The 16,963-nt window shown below is 42.5% G+C and overlaps 1 long non-coding RNA gene across 2 annotated transcripts; it reads left to right on the forward strand.

Moving 5' to 3' along the window:
* The first annotated feature begins 14 nt into the window (after nt 1–14).
* LOC121393787 lies at nt 15–14,980 on the forward strand. 2 transcript variants are annotated; one of them, XR_005961356.1, is made up of 6 exons: nt 15–158; nt 2,730–2,855; nt 9,387–11,976; nt 12,074–12,127; nt 13,197–13,293; nt 14,439–14,980. It is a non-coding gene; the product is annotated as an uncharacterized LOC121393787 (long non-coding RNA). The 2 variants fall into 2 exon arrangements; XR_005961357.1 differs by lacking the exon at nt 2,730–2,855.
* Nucleotides 14,981–16,963: the final 1,983 nt, after the last annotated feature.

Below are 16,963 nucleotides of genomic sequence, written 5' to 3' on the forward strand. Positions count from 1 at the left end.
CTCAAAAGCTGACACTTAATTTTAATTGCTTCCAGATATTAATGAGTGCATGAGTAATATCTCTGTCTGTGATGAACATAGCACCTGTCTGAATACCAACAGCAGCTACATTTGCGAATGCAACGACGGATTCACAAACGATAATGGCTCTTGCATAGGTATGTAAAGATTTTCTCTCTCACAAAATGTGAAGCTATGATCCCTGCATACAATCGAATAATCAAACAAAGAACAACATTCTATTGACTTTTCAGCAGTTGATGCCTGTTTGCACAAAATGAAAATGATCACTGTGCCCAATCTATAGATGTGTAAATCACTTTGATCTTGTGATAATTATAGTATATTGAGCCTATTAAAAACCTGATGCAATCGGAACTGCATATTTTTAAAAATAAACTGTTCCATAATATGTATTAAATGTATAAACATATAATCAGATTTATGCCACTTAAACTTTTTTGTATATATTGTTCAATATAAAAAAAAAGTCTAGAAATACACTTAAAGGGCATGTAAAGACAATAAAAATAAAATCCCATTTTTACTTTCTTTAATGAAAAAGAAACCTATCTCCAATATTTGTAATTAAAAAATGTGTACCTTTTTTATAGGAAACCTGACTGTATGCAGTGAAATTTTCCCTTCATTTACTGCTGTGGATAGGAATTGTCAGACAGTCCCTAACTGTTGTGCAGGGAAACAATTATACTTATGAACAGCAGGGGGAGCCCCGCCTTAATTCCCAGCCATACAGAACTCAAGCAGCTTTGTTTGCTTCCCTGTAGAGCAGTCAGCGACTGTGTAGATATTTGTATTGGATTTTATTTTTTATATCCCTGTTTACATCCCTTGCTATCAGTAATACAGAAAAAATTATTATATTTTCATACTAAAGCAAAAATATTTCATTTGCATAAGTAAAAAGCAGAAGTGAAGCAACTACCGTATATACTCGAGTATAAGCCAAGTTTTTCAGCATCCAAAATGTGCTGAAAAAGTGTACCTCGGCTTATACTCGAGCCAATGTGCACAATCACCTGAAGCGCGCTCATGTCCTCCATGCGGTAGTGGCATACAGCTTCCCATGCGCGCTCCTCCCATTGGCATCTATACTACTCGCCTAGCTCCGCCCACACAGCGCACCAACTGGCAGAATCTCGCTTTAGCGCCCTAGCTCACCAGACTATTGGCTGGCTCAAGCTGTCCGTCCTCCCACTCACCGCAGGGCCTGCTGCCTGCTAAGCTGCATGGCGCCTGGCCAGGGGACCCGATCCGGCGCCACAGTAGGGCCCATCGGACAGGACCCCAAAGGGCAACTTCTCCTGCCCCCATCTCCCCGCCACCGGAGGAACCCACCAGGGAAACGACACAGACGACAGCAGCACGGAGAATGAGGAGCAGCCGCATCGCAACACTGGTGAGACAGTGGCTCCTCCACGCCCCCAAACCCGGACCCGCGACAGCCGCCGATACGCAGACAGAGAATGTGGATGGGGGGCAGTAGCCGCAGGGCAACAAGTCACTTGTAATTAGCCCTACCTGTGGCCAAGAACAGCACAAGGACCCTTGCCGCATGGCTCAGCCAGATAACTTTTAACTATAAACTGCATTTCCTAGCAGCCTTTGCCAGTCTGAGTCACTAAAGGATTCTGGGAGTTGTAGTTGCAATAGCTGCTGAGTTTCAGGTTTACATTGTCCTCCTAGTGATTTATAACCCTGTCTGGCCATTGTTCAACAGCATATACTGGAATGTCAAGTGCTTTCGTTTCAGCTAAGAATTCCTCTCTCTCTCTCTCTCTCTCTCTCTCTCTCTCTCTCTCTCTCTCGCTCGCTCTCTCTCGCATTGCATCAATGTGTGTATGTACAGATATCACAACACAGTGTGTACTGGAATGCACCCTAGGCTTATACTCGAGTCAATAAGGTTTCCCAGTTTTGTAGGTAAAATTACAGTAGGTACCTCGGTTTATACTCGGGTCGGCTTATACTCGAGTATATACGGTACTATTTGCATCAATTAGTTTGGCAATGCAAACATTGATAGCAGCCAGAGACAGGTCAAGAAGCTCTGGCACCCAAGGCAAGAGTGGCAATGTATACCTCACTCAGGTCCCACAACTCCATTACCTCTTGTATGGAAAAATTGTTGTTGTATATTGACCTGCTGATGTGGGAAGGGTAATGAGTGAGACAAGTAGCTGATCTTATCATGAGATGCTCAGATAGTTTGTTATTGTTCATGCCAACCTAGCCACTCAACACAAACCATCTCTCCTTCTCTTCACAAGAGCTGCTGTTCTCTAAACAATTAGAGAATCAGTTGGTGACATCACAATTGACTAATTGACTGAATAAAATAGAAACAAAGACAAATCCACAGTCAACAACTTTTTACAAAACAATTTTAATAAATGTGTCTCTATATATATATATATATATATATATATATATATATATATATATATATATATATATATATATATATATATAAATACATATATAAATATATATATAAATACATATATAAAATCCAAAAAATACACTTGTTATATCCGTGAGTGCTCCTAATATCTTCTATTATCTACAATACATGAGGAGCACCCAGGACTTGATTTGAATACATGGTGAGTGCCGGTATATATATATATATATATATATATATATATATATATATATATATATATATATATATATATATATATATACATGTTTTTATATTTTTGCAGATATTAATGAATGTGCATCAAATACCACAAACAACTGCTCAAGCAATGCATTCTGCTCTAACATAGCTGGCTCATATGTCTGTCAGTGCTTTAGCAACTATATGGGTGATGGTGTCAATTGCACAGGTAATAAAGCATGCATTTATCGAAGTCAAAGTTTTTTAAAGAGACAGTACTTTGATTTTCGAATGGTCTAATATTCAAAGTATTTTTAATTTGAATCGAAGTCGAATTTGGCCAAACATTACTTTGAAATTCAAAGTTTTTCATTTCGATAATTCACTTCGACCTTTGATAAATCTGCCCCCATGTGTATATGAATGAAAATAGGGGTCACCAGAAATGGTGTTTTAAAGAATGACTTGCTTCCATATTTTTTCTCATTGATTAATAGGGTTATGGCAGGTATAGGTTTTTTTTAAAAAAAATGTATATATGCCACTGAGAATCTTGCGAGATTACATCTGTGGCCCTAAAAAAAAAAAAAAAAACACATAACTGATCACTCACTAGGGGGGTTATTTATCAAAATCCAATATTTTTGATTTTTTAAATAAAAAAATCTGACTAAACTAGAATCCACGATTTGCCTTTATTTACCAATTAAAAAATGGGAACAATCAGATTGAGAGAAAAACGCAACCTTTTTGCATTGTCAAGCAAAAACCCAAAAAATGTTTCCATGATTGACACCTGAAAACCACGAAAAATTTTCGATGGGAAAACCAGCGTCAAACCCCGAAAGCACCAACAACATGTAGTGAAGATTAAAACATCTTCAAATGATGAAGGGGACATCTCTCATTGACTTGTACATGAATTCGGCAGGTTTTAGATGGTGTATTTTCGGATTCAGAACAGCTTCAAGGGCATAATAAATCATGAAAAAAAAATCATATATTTTTTCACCGTGAGTTTTTAAGGTTTTCGGCGTCAAATTGGATGTTGTGGAAAAAACTGGGCGGTAATAAATAACCCCCTAAATGATAATTTGATCAAAGTTAGAATTTGTTGTGGGAAAATACATGAAGCCTGTCAATATGTGAGAGCTGTACTGCAATACAACCGGCCCAAATTATCGATCTCTGTGATATACTGGGCTGTTGTTGAGGGCACCACCACTAATTGTGGTGTCTGGTATTTCATTGTCACTGTAGTATCATCACATGGTCAATTGTTTTTAATTTTCCCTTAGCCTGTGAATGGGAGGGAACATAACAAGCTATATCTACTATTAATGCTCCAGATGTAATGGAGTCTACTGACCTGCTCCAAGATGGCGTCCAAAATGGCGATTCCTCTTCCCTGCACATGGCTCCGGGTGGTCGCAATCATCCTGCATCATCTCCTTCTTGCCCTGTGATTGGTCGCCGGCGACGGAACGGACGCCGGCGTCAGAATCGGGCGCCGGCGTCAAGGCGTCAGCGTGGGGACGCTGGCGTCTGCGTCTGACGCCAGCGCGTCAATTTTGGCGCCAATAGACTGGACTATAAAGACCCTCATTTCCATCCTGACCTTGCCCAATTATAGGTCTATTTCATATAGTTCCTGGGTGCGATATATTCTGTCTTGCTTATCCGTGTTTGAACCTTGCCTGTTATCGACTTTGAATCTGTACTGCCTGTCTTGACCATTCTGCCTGTTTTACGACCATTCTTTGATAAACCCTTTTCTGTACCGCGATCTTGGATTGTTGCCTCCTCTTTGGTCCTTACTTCAACTGCGCCTTCGGGCCTTACAGTATAATTGGGCCATGGACCCCTCGGAGGAGGCCCAAGTACCCCTCGATGTCGGAGGGGCCATTCGGGGATTGGCTTCTCGCATGAAATCCTATGAAGCCCAGCAGTCTCAAATTGGCCAGGCAATTGATGTTATCCTGGAGAAATTGACTGCCATGTCTCCAGCGGCTCCTGCGGCTGTGCCTGTTCCTGCCATTCCTGCTCCTCTCCAGGTGTCTGAACCTCGTGTTCCCGCTCCACCTCTTTTCAGCGGAGACCCAGAAGCTTGTCGTGGTTTTATTAACCAATGTGAAATTCAATTCACTCTGCAGCCAGGCCAGTTCGTCTCCGAGCAAGCCAAGGTTGGTTTTGTCATCTCCCGTCTGCAGGGGAAGGCTTTGGAATGGGCGTCTCCCCTTTGGGAGAAGAGAGACCCGCTGATCGACAACGCCGGGGCCTTTCTCCAAGAACTCCGGACGGTGTTTGACGCTCCTGGTCGTACTACTGCAGCCTCGGCTCGACTGTTCCAGCTTCAACAAGGCACTCGCTCAGTTCCCGAGTATGCCATTGAATTTCGTACCCTGGTGGCAGAGACCTCCTGGAATAACGATGGTTACCACGCGGCCTTTTACAACGGCTTGGCTATACGCATTAAGAATGACCTCGTTTCCCGGGAAATTCCTTCTCGGTGGGAGGATCTGGTGGCATTGGCGGTGAAGGTGGATACCCGGCAGAGGGAGTTCCAGCTTGAACTCGACCGAGAGCGTACAAAGAGGTACCCCCGGTTCCAACCTTCTTTGGCCCCCCGCTTCCAGAGACCCCTGCTTCTCAATCCAGTTCCCCCTGTGCTTCCTCCTGCCCCTATGGATTCTGCTTCTTCCTCCTTGCCGGCTGAAGAACCCATGCAGATTGGGCGGGCCCGCCTGTCCGAACAGGAGAAACTCCGGAGAAGGGCTGCCGGCCTGTGCCTTTACTGTGGGGGTAAAGCCCACTTTGCCCAGGAGTGTCCAGTGAAGCCGGGAAACGCCAAAGCCTAGGTAAGCTCGGGGAGACTTACCTGGGTGGGATTTGTCATTCTCCCCATTCCTCTACTCTACGTTTCCTTCTTCCGGTACAGATCCAGTTTGGCTCTTTAAAGTTTTCCTCACAAGCCTTTCTAGATTCCGGTGCTGCAGGAAACTTCATGGATCGATCCTTTGCAAGACGTCATTTCATTCCTCTCCAACCCTTGGCAGTTCCTCTTCGTGTCCTGGCGATTGATGATCGTCCTCTGTCGTCTGCCTTCGTCTCACATTCTACTCAGGAACTTTCTTTTAAGGTGGGCACCATGCATTTGGAGAGACTATCCTTCCTCCTCATTGATTGCCCTTCCACTCCGGTTGTCCTGGGACTGCCATGGTTATGTGTACATAATCCAGTCATTGACTGGTCCACATTGCAAGTTTCCAGATGGAGTCCTTTTTGTTTACAGAACTGCCTACCCACTGTTCCGGTTGTCAAAATTTCCTCTGTGTCCTCTAATTCTTCTCTTCCCTCTGTATACCAAGCATTTGCCGATGTATTTAACAAGTCTTCTGCTGAGATTCTTCCTCCCCATCGGCCTTACGATTGCCCAGTGGAACTTCTATCCGGCTCTATGCCCCCCAGGGGCCGCACCTACCCACTCTCTCCTTCGGAAACTTCTGCTATGAAGTTATACATCCAGGAGAATCTTCAGAGAGGATTCATCCGTCCTTCCACCTCCCCTGCCGGAGCAGGTTTCTTCTTTGTTGAGAAAAAGGATGGTAGTTTGCGGCCCTGCATCGACTACAGAGGACTCAACAAGATCACAGTTAAAAACAGGTACCCTCTTCCTCTTATTTCTGAACTGTTTGATCAGCTTAGGGGTGCCAATATCTTTACAAAGCTGGATCTTCGGGGGGCATACAATCTTATCCGGATCCGTGAAGGGGACGAGTGGAAGACCGCCTTTAATACCCGTGATGGACATTATGAGTATTTGGTCATGCCCTTTGGTCTCTGTAATGCTCCTGCGGTCTTCCAGGAGTTTGTTAATGATATTTTTCGGGATTTGTTGGGTCTATGTGTGGTCGTTTATCTGGATGACATTCTTGTTTTTTCTAAAGATCTTTTGGAACATCGTGCCCAAGTACGTGAAGTCCTCTCCAGACTAAGGAAGAACAATCTCTTTGCTAAATTGGAGAAATGCACTTTTGAAGTCTCGTCTATTCCTTTCCTTGGCTATATCATTTCTCCTCTAGGTTTCAAGATGGATCCTGCCAAGGTGTCTGCAATCCTGGACTGGCCTCTTCCTACCAGTGTCAAAGCCATTCAGAGGTTTGTTGGCTTTGCCAATTATTACAGACAGTTTATAAAAAATTTTTCTTCCAGACTTTCTCCAATTCTGGCCCTGATTCGTAAGGGGGGCAAACCTCAACACTGGTCTCCTCAAGCCCTGGAATCCTTCAAGTCCCTCAAAGAGGCCTTTTCTTCCGCTCCAATTCTTCGGCACCCAGAACCCCTACATCCCTTCTTCATGGAAGTTGACGCCTCTGATGTCGGAGCTGGAGCAGTTTTATCACAGAGATCCATTTCTGACGGTAAACTCCACCCTTGTGCGTTCTTTTCTAAAAAATTTTCTGCCCCAGAACAGAACTATGATGTGGGGAATCGTGAACTACTTGCCATCAAATTAGCCTTGGAGGAATGGAGACACTTACTGGAGGGTTCTTCGGTTCCTGTGACAATTTTTACCGACCATAAGAATCTTGAGTTCATCCAAACCCTCAAACGCCTGAATCCCCGGCAAGCCAGGTGGGCACTTTTCTTTTCCCGTTTTAATTTTGTCATTACCTTTCGTCCTGGCTCCAGAAACAGGAAGGCCGATGCCTTATCCAGAAGCTTTATTCCTGAAGATTCTGTGTCCGAGGAACCTGAACCTGTGGTACCCTCCATCAAGATTATTGCTGCCTTGTTCCCTTCCTGTGCCTCCCAATTGTTGTCCGCTCAAGATTCTGCTCCTGCGGAAACTCCTCTTGGTGTTGCTTTTGTCCCTCCAGAATTTCGTCTTGCTATTTTGTCTCAGTCTCATAGTTCCAAACAGGCCGGACATCCTGGAATTCAGAAGACGACCGAGCTCTTATCTCGTCTAGTATGGTGGCCAACCTTAAGAAAGGACGTTAAAGATTTTGTCTCCTCATGTTCCACGTGTGCTGTGTCTAAATCCGGACATTCTCCTCCCAAGGGTTTTCTTCTTCCACTGCCCATCCCATCTCGACCCTGGACTCACCTCGCCATGGACTTTATTGTCGATTTGCCCATTTCCTCCGGCCACACTGTCATTTGGGTCGTTATCGACAGATTCAGTAAGATGGCTCATTTCACTCCTCTCCGCAAACTGCCTTCTGCTCCTGAACTTTCAGAACTGTTTATTAAACATATTTTTCGCCTCCATGGCTTTCCAGCAGAAATTGTGTCCGATCGTGGTCCCCAATTTGTGTCTAAATTTTGGAGGTCACTGTGTAATGCTTTAAATATCTCTCTTCAATTTTCTTCTTCTTATCATCCTCAGTCCAATGGTGCCGCTGAACGTGTTAACCAGGCCTTGGAGCAATTTCTTCGTTGCCATGTGTCTTTGTGTCAAGATGACTGGTCGGACCTTCTTCCCTGGGCGGAGTTTGCCCATAACAATTCTTTACATTCTTCTTCCCAGAAATCTCCTTTCTTCTGTGTGTATGGCCGGAATCCTTTGGCATTCCCTCAGGATCTCTTACTCACAAATGTTCCTGCTGCTAATGATCAAGCCGCTCATATGCTGGCCATCTGGCAGGCCACCACTGCTAATCTGGAAAAGAGTTCATCCTCTCAAAAGAAGTTTGCCGACAGGAAAAGAATTGCCGCCCCACCCTATGCTCCTGGTGACAAGGTCTGGTTGTCTACACGGAATATTCGCCTCAAGATTCCCACTCCTAAACTTGGCCCCAAATTCATCGGTCCCTTTCCCATCATCGAGGTCATCAACCCTGTGGCAGTTCGTCTTCTTCTTCCTCCCGAGATGCGGATCCCTAATGCCTTTCATGTGTCTCTCCTTAAACCTGCAGTGTCTTCCCCCTCTTCTTCTTCCACAGCTCCTGTTGTTATCGATGACCATTTAGAATTTGAAGTCAGCAGGATTCTGGACTCTCGTTTTTCCAGGGGCGCTCTCCAGTACCTTGTCGAATGGAAGGGTTTCGGTCCCGAGGAATGCTCTTGGGTGAAGAAGTCTGATGTCCATGCCCCCATCCTTGTTCGCAGGTTTCATAGGCAGTTTCCTTCCCGTCCTGGTGCCGGTGGTCCTGAGGCCCCCCCTAAGGAAGGGGGTACTGTAATGGAGTCTACTGACCTGCTCCAAGATGGCGTCCAAAATGGCGATTCCTCTTCCCTGCACATGGCTCCGGGTGGTCGCAATCATCCTGCATCATCTCCTTCTTGCCCTGTGATTGGTCGCCGGCGACGGAACGGACGCCGGCGTCAGAATCGGGCGCCGGCGTCAAGGCGTCAGCGTGGGGACGCTGGCGTCTGCGTCTGACGCCAGCGCGTCAATTTTGGCGCCAATAGACTGGACTATAAAGACCCTCATTTCCATCCTGACCTTGCCCAATTATAGGTCTATTTCATATAGTTCCTGGGTGCGATATATTCTGTCTTGCTTATCCGTGTTTGAACCTTGCCTGTTATCGACTTTGAATCTGTACTGCCTGTCTTGACCATTCTGCCTGTTTTACGACCATTCTTTGATAAACCCTTTTCTGTACCGCGATCTTGGATTGTTGCCTCCTCTTTGGTCCTTACTTCAACTGCGCCTTCGGGCCTTACACCAGAGCACTGGGTGCTGTATGAAACACCTTTCAGACAAATATTATATGTATATACTAAAATGCATGGTTAATTTGTCTTCCAGCTCCTTTCAATATTGCAAGTCTGATCATAGACAATATCACCACCACTTCGGTGTCCCTAAGTTGGCCTATTCCATTAGGAAATATCAGGTCTTATATTGTGCAAGTCTTAGGGACTCCATCAAAGGAACTGACGGTGTATACAAATTCTGTCGTTGTGAATCAGCTGATACCTGGAAATTATTATACATTCATGGTGTTTGCTACAAACGGGAATATGAATGGCACAACAACACAGAATTCTACATTTACACGTAAGTATAGTAAAGTCTTTGTAAGAGATCCAGTGACTACAATTAAAAATGCTGTTTTAATAGAGCCAGTTCTTCAGTTTCAATTTTAAATGTTGCTTTTAAATTGTATTGCAAGTTCTGCCATAATTAACTTTTAATCTGATTTTAAAGATAAACACATATTTGCATCATTTGCCTTAGCAAAGCAGTAATGTCCCTCATTGTATAGTAAATGAATTTTGTACTGGCAAGCATGTCATGTAAGGCTACAAGCAAATCTTTCCTTATCAACTACATGTTCTCTTATGTTTTCCTCTCCTTTGCACTATATCACTTCTACTGTGAAAGACAAATATAGAAAGCATTCTGTATCTAGAGCTTGCAGTGTTGGGCATGGTTGCTGGCAGATGTTGCAACCACTCACACATCTTATCTATGGTACAAGGTGATAACCTCTAGATAACATCAATGGACCTCAAAAAATACACATAACTGATCACTCACTAAGGGGCATAATTCTTATTGTGTAACTTTTCATTGACTAAAAAACTCCTCTAAACTTGATTTATTTTACTTTCTAAAAAAACACAATTAGTACCATATTTATTAAAAGCCATGGTGGCATCAAAACCATCCAAAGTTGTCTTCCTCAAAACCCCCCCCAAAAAATGCAAATTCATGACATTTTATTTCTACCTTGAAAAAAGCGAATCGATAAAATCGTGAATTTTAAATAGACATACATTTACACGCATTCGGTCTTAGATTTCAAACAAGACGTCCCCCAGCAGCCATTTTTAAAACTTCAGCGCACATTTTCATCACTTGCATTTTGGATAGCATAAGAGAAGTTTTTTTTTTCAGAACTGCCCGATAGCCAAGCACATTTGCCACAGTGGCCAGCAGTGATAGAAGGAAGGAGAAGGATTAAAGTGGAGGGACTCAGAAGGGGGCCCAGAGGAGTTAAAGGGGAAGGCTACTCTCCAACTAGCCCTGAGCCCCAAGGGAGGGATCCATTTGTGCACCACAGAAATTGGTCAGAGAGAGGGAAAGGAGTTGTGGGAAGAGGGAGGTTGGGCAGGAGTCTGGTATAGGAGTAGTGACCAATGGAGGGGCTTTTGACCCTTGAGAGGAGATGGAGGTGGAGGCTAAAGAGGCCTGGGAGAGGGGCCCAGAGGAAAGCTCAGCAGGAAGGGGGTCCTCGGCAGGGAGAAGGGCCAGCAGCTAGTGACTCACATGGATTGAAGAGGAGGGCCACAGGCAAACAAAGGAGGAGGGCAAGATCATTAAGGATAGTGTGACTTGTTTGGTGCTCATTTCCTCAAATCCCTGCTGCCAGATGCAAACATCTCTGGCAACAGGTAGCCGAACGTATGTGCTGGAACTGTTCTGCGCCGTAACGACACATGTTGCACAAGCGATTCAGTGACCTGAAGCGTATTAGAAATAAGCTGGTGATGTGGAGGACTACAGTCTAGAAGGTTCAAAGAGAGCTTCTACCACCACTCAGACTGAAGCCCTATCAGCGTTACCTTCTGGACTATATGGGTGAAGAGGAATGAGGAAAAGTTTAAAGGCGAATATCTGGACACAGATTCAAGTAAGTTTAATTTCTTTTGACAATTTTTTATCAGTTATAAAGTTCTTTACTTGTTAGCTGTGCTGAAGTATGTAGACAGATCTTCTTTATCATTCACAGCAACTACAAATTGAATTAGCTTCCTTGGCCAAAATGTCTCCTCACACCCACTGATAAAAATAGATTGGTCATTAAAGAACATTTGCCTTCCACCAACCTTGCTAAATAGCTTGCATTCTGCTGTAACAGATTGTATCACTATTTCAGCATTTTACCTTCACTTAACTTCAATGTTCCCCATAACATTTTCCCTAGATGTGTAAATCCCAATTAGCCAGGCATCCAGGCATATTTATATTTCAATTCATTTCTAACCCCATGGAATGCAGCTGCAAGGACACTAAGGAGTGCAGGAGTACACTCTGCTCTGCAACAATTGCACAGTAACATACTATACTTGCTTTAGCAGTTGGCCCTTTTTTAATAAAAAGCAATTGATGCTCAGTTGCATCTTGTGTACCAAGTTAACCCACATGCCACTCAGCTTTAGTACATGAACATCATATTTGTGGTGGGGTCAGCCCACATAAATTTTTTATGAAAATGGTGTATCAAGAATGTTGGTCACACTACTTTTTTTCCCCTTGTTTGTTTCCCTTTGGTCTTTCCTTATCTTGTTGCTCAAGTGCCAAGAGACTTCTCATCAGACCCCTGCAGAGGAAGCAGCGCAGCCTTCGAATGGCAACGGGGCAGAGGTGCATGAGTCCGTCGAGCCTCAAGGTAAATATTTGAAAACTATTTTGTTGATCAATGAAGTCACTTGCCCATTGTTTCCATTGTTTTCTCATATCTACTTACTTTATATTTTTCTGAACAGCAAACTGGACCCCACAACCGGACCTTGCCCACGTGGCCTGTATGACCCCCAGGTGTAAGTAAAATTATTAAAATTGAAGAGATACTGATACCAGAAATGAAACCTTTTTTTTACAGCTTTGTGCATGTTGCTTCATCATTTTGCCAGAAGTATACACAAAATGTCTCTGTCTTAAATATATTGCTAATGGGTTGAGTGCTGAGGACTCTTGTAATTGTCTAGCTGTAATCTTGTGTCAGGAAGCTGTTACACAAGGGGGGTTGTGGGAGCACCCGTATTGCTAAGTAAAAATATATAGAAGTATAAGGGAAAGTGCTACTGGCATATCCAAATGGGTCAGTGCACATTCCCTGGGCCCCTGTCTAAGTAATTCAGTAGAAATGCAAATGCATGTGTTAACAAAGACAGGGGTTTTTAGTTGCAAAGTTATGATCATAAAGTTGAAAAGCCACCATACCACGTCAAGGTAAACCCCATATGGCGGTCCCTAACTTGTTTACCTACCAGTCATAGTATTGAGGATCCTGTGTCTCTCTGCATAATAGCATTAGTAAAGTAAAAAGTAAAAGTCTGCTGAACCTTGGTTTCTGGAGGGCTAAATCCTCCCCCGCTGCTGAATTGCAGCTTTTAAGAGAGAGTGATTGCCCAAACCAACGCCCATTTTTGACAAAAATGTATAAATATGGTGCAGTTAAAAGCATAGGGCCACTATTAATTAATAGGGGTGGTTATGGGGGGTGCTACAAGCCACAAGAAGCTTAGCCAAAGCTACAGGCTGTAAAAGCAAATACACAAGGGGGGTTGTGGGAGCACCCGTATTGCTAAGTAAAAATATATAGAAGTAAGCTGTTACCTTCCCATTGTTCTACAGATAGGCTGCTGAGATGGGGAAGGGAGGTGGGTGATATTACTCCAACTTGCAGTGCAGTAGCAAAGAATTACTGAAATGTATCAGAGCGCAAGTCACATGACAGGGCACCTGGTAAACTAACAGCATGTCTAGCGTCATGTCAGATTTCAAAATTAAATAATAAAAAATAATTTTGAAAAATGGATAGTGCAGCACTAATGACAACATTCCTTTAAAGACATTAACCTTTTTTCTCCTTTTGTTAACTTTTAGTTCAAGCGCCAAGACTGCCCCAAGGACCCTCAGACACAAACACATGGAAGAGACGTCTCATCAGACCCCCTTTGAAGCAGCAGCGGAGCTCCCAGATGTCAGTTGGACATAGTTATCATATTTGGTATTTAAAGCAGAATAATTGGTAAACACCTGTATGTGACAGTTATCAGCATAGACCTGAATGTCAGAGACAAACAGCATATGTCAGTTTGCATCAGTATGTCTGCATCCCAAAATGTGGGTCGTATGAATGACACGTCCAAGCTACAGAAAACAGAGTTTTGAGTTTCTCTGTAGCAAAGACTGGTTTAAGCAGCAGCAACATCCCAAAGCAGCATAGGGTCCATGTTAGACACACATAACACAGTGAGTTCCCAGAAACCTGAATGGATTCTTTTATAATTTAGATATTTACAACAGATGTTGAAACTATTGGGTACATTTTAATAAACATCACTGAAAATGTGACAAAAGGGTTAAAGATGGTTTACATAATTAAACTCATCATAAGTACAGTAATGGAGACGAATTCTAAATTAGGATCACGTGTCACAAACATCTGTTAGGAAATGAACATATTGTTAGTTGTAGATGTTACTGCTGGAGTGAAAATGACATACTGTATGGTTATTTTTAACATCATTTATTGATTGCAATGTCCATTTCAAATTCCACTTGCCATGTTTGCCACAATATCCATTTATAATTGTATAGAATTTTGGTTTAATATTTAGTGGTGTTTCTATTTCCCTAGCTGTTCAGCTAAACACCAGCAGATAAGCATTTTGGTAAGCAATAGGAACAGCAGTGACAAGTTAACAAAAAAATTTTTTTGACTTTTCTTTTAATTCACAAACTGAGTTGGCCAATAGATATTTACGTTTGAGGGTGGTAAGTAAACCCTCATATGCCCTCATATGCTACTGTTAGCTATGTTGCGTGGTCCAGAGTTTGAAATGGGTCTTAGAGCAAGGTGTGATAAAACTGGCCAATTATACAGTATGTCAGGATACTTACACCTTTATCAGTAACAGTTCCATTGTCTTTGTGTTTAAATCAAGTTTGAGTAATAAAACTACAGTTTATACTATTTTCTGAGAATAATAAAACAGACAGATGGAACAGTTCCATAATTGACATTAAAGGGCAAGAATAATATCGATGTTGCCTTTTTAAAATTATCCACTTTCATTGGAGCAGTCAAAATTCTCACTAAATACATGTTTTTTTTTCTTCCAGTTTCTTCTGCAATTGCACGCTTGATCAATCTTTACAGTGTCATCACCACTTCAGTGTCTCTAAGCTGAGCTATTCCATTAGGAAATAATTCCTATATCATCCTATTCTCAGGGACTTCAGCAAAGGAACTGATAGTGAATACAAATACTTCCCTTGTGGATGAACGGATACTGGGGACATGAGTGGCACCAAAACTGTGAATTCTACATGTACATGCATTTTAAAGCGTTCTAGAGACTACACATAAAAATGTACCTCTAATATCGCCAGTTCTACAGTTATATTTTTTTCTCTATTCTCTATGAACATATACTTTGAAATTCTGTTAAGCCAAGTTATTTAAGACTAAATGACAATTTGTTAGGCAACCCCCAAGTAAGCAACATCATTTATACTGGGACAGTGCCTCTCTTCTCCCTAGGGCAGTTCATTTTTAAACATGAGCTATAAAAATATCACCACTTCATGGTAAAATGTGGTACAGGTATGGGATCTGTTATCCGGAAACCCATAATCCAGGATGTTCTGAATTACTAAAAGGCAATCTTCCATTGACTCAATTTAATCAATTCACATTTAAAAAAATCAATTTTCTCTGTAATAATAAAACAGTACTTTGTACTTGATCCAGACGAAGATATAATTAATCCATATTGGTGGCAAAACAATCCTATTGGGCTTATTTAATTTTTAAAAGATTTTTAGCAGTATTAAAGTACAGTATGTTGATCCAAATTACGTAAATACCTTCTACCTGGAAATCCCCAAGTCCCAAGCATTCTGGATGACAGGCCCCGTACCTGTACTACTATCCACTAATGAATATTCAGGCATAACTGCATGGAACGCCTTCCACTACAGTACAGAACAACTAGTTACTGCTTAAACCTGCAGGAAGGAAGGGATTTTCCAGCCAATCATTGAAGTGACAGTCTGTGTCCAGCCCCCACAGCCGAGAAGTGGAATTAGCCAGGAACAGGAGGAGGAGTCAACAGCCAGGAGAGGAGAGATGCGCTGGGAGATTTAGTGACTGGGGGGAGTTTTGTGTTCCAGCCTGTTGTGTGACCAACATTGGAACATTGCAGGATGCAACCTGCTTGGAGTTGTTTTCTGCTGTTACCTGGAGAAAGTTTTTTTCAAGGGTCTAGTGTGATCCAGAAGTGCAACGTTTATACCTTTACCAAGGGACACATGACCGACTTTGTTTCCTTTACAGCCAGAGACAGAATCCAGTGCAGCAGAAGCCTAAAGTAGAATTTACCTTTGCTATTGTTTCTCCTACTCAATGTAACTGAATGGGGTTGCAGTGGTACCTGGATTTTTACCATTGAGTGCTGTTCATAGATCTACCAGGGAGCTGTTATCTTGTGTTAGGGAGATGCTATCTGGTTACCTTCCCATTGTTCTGTTGTTAGGCTGCTGGGGGGGGAGGAGGTGATATCACTCCAACTTGTAGTACAGCAGTGTCTAAAGTTTATCAGAGCACAAGTTACATGACTGAGGGCTCCTGGGAAACTGACAATATGTCTAGCCCCATGTCCCAAGTCAACAATGATTGATTTTTTTTCTGTGTTTACCGGTGAATATAGTGTCTCCAACATAAATGTCTCTAGGTAGATTTGCAGGTACAGCTGTACTATATTTCTTAGACTCTTTATGGTATCTGCAAAATACCTCATCTAAAACACTAGAGAGTGTATGATTGAGTCTTACTTTGTAGATGCCAACGGGAAATGTGTTTGTTTTGTGAGGCCTGTGTAGCTGGGCAGTGAAATGGTAAATACAGTTATTTTTTATAATGCAGAACGTGAAAAGACCTCACAGGGTCCACCTGTAATGGTTATTGACTGCCAGGAAAGGTTAGTGATGACTGAGAATCAAAAAGGTACTGAAGAACAAGTCCAACAGGCAACACTGAAACTTGCAAAAAAAGGTTTCCTTTTTTATTAGGGCACAAAGAAGACATGCAAAGTTTAGGACCACAAATCAGGGGCAGATTTATTAATAACCTCATTCCCATGTGTGCAATATGAAGGGGCAGATTTATTCATGCTTGAGCCTTCGACCTCAAGCAATTGGTTACTAAAACCAATTTTTTTGAAAACCGACTTGGAGAAAAAAACAATCTCCAGCAAGTGAAGGGAAAATCAGCCCCTTATAGCACACATGGGAATTAGATTATTAAGGACAAGGAACAGCAATGAGATACAGCTGTGGAATAATGTATAGCAGCATATTCTCAATTAGTAGAGCTAGTAGCATGGACTGCATTGGTTTTCTATAATGCAAATCCAAGTGTATGCAGGTTTGGAGCACAGTTGTAAGGTCAGAAAACAGGTTCAGAATATGAAACCATCACCGAAGCCAATATTCTGCACCCTATCTCTACAGGTATCCCCAACCTTTTGAACCCGTGAGCAACATTTAGAAGAAAAAGGAGTTGGGGAGCAACACAAGCATGAAAAATGTTCTTGGGGTGCCAAATAAGTACTTTGATTGGCCATTTGGTAGCTCCTATGTGGATT

The sequence above is a fragment of the Xenopus laevis genome, chromosome 5L, assembly GCF_017654675.1.
Source record: "Xenopus laevis strain J_2021 chromosome 5L, Xenopus_laevis_v10.1, whole genome shotgun sequence".
Lineage (NCBI taxonomy): Eukaryota > Metazoa > Chordata > Amphibia > Anura > Pipidae > Xenopus > Xenopus laevis.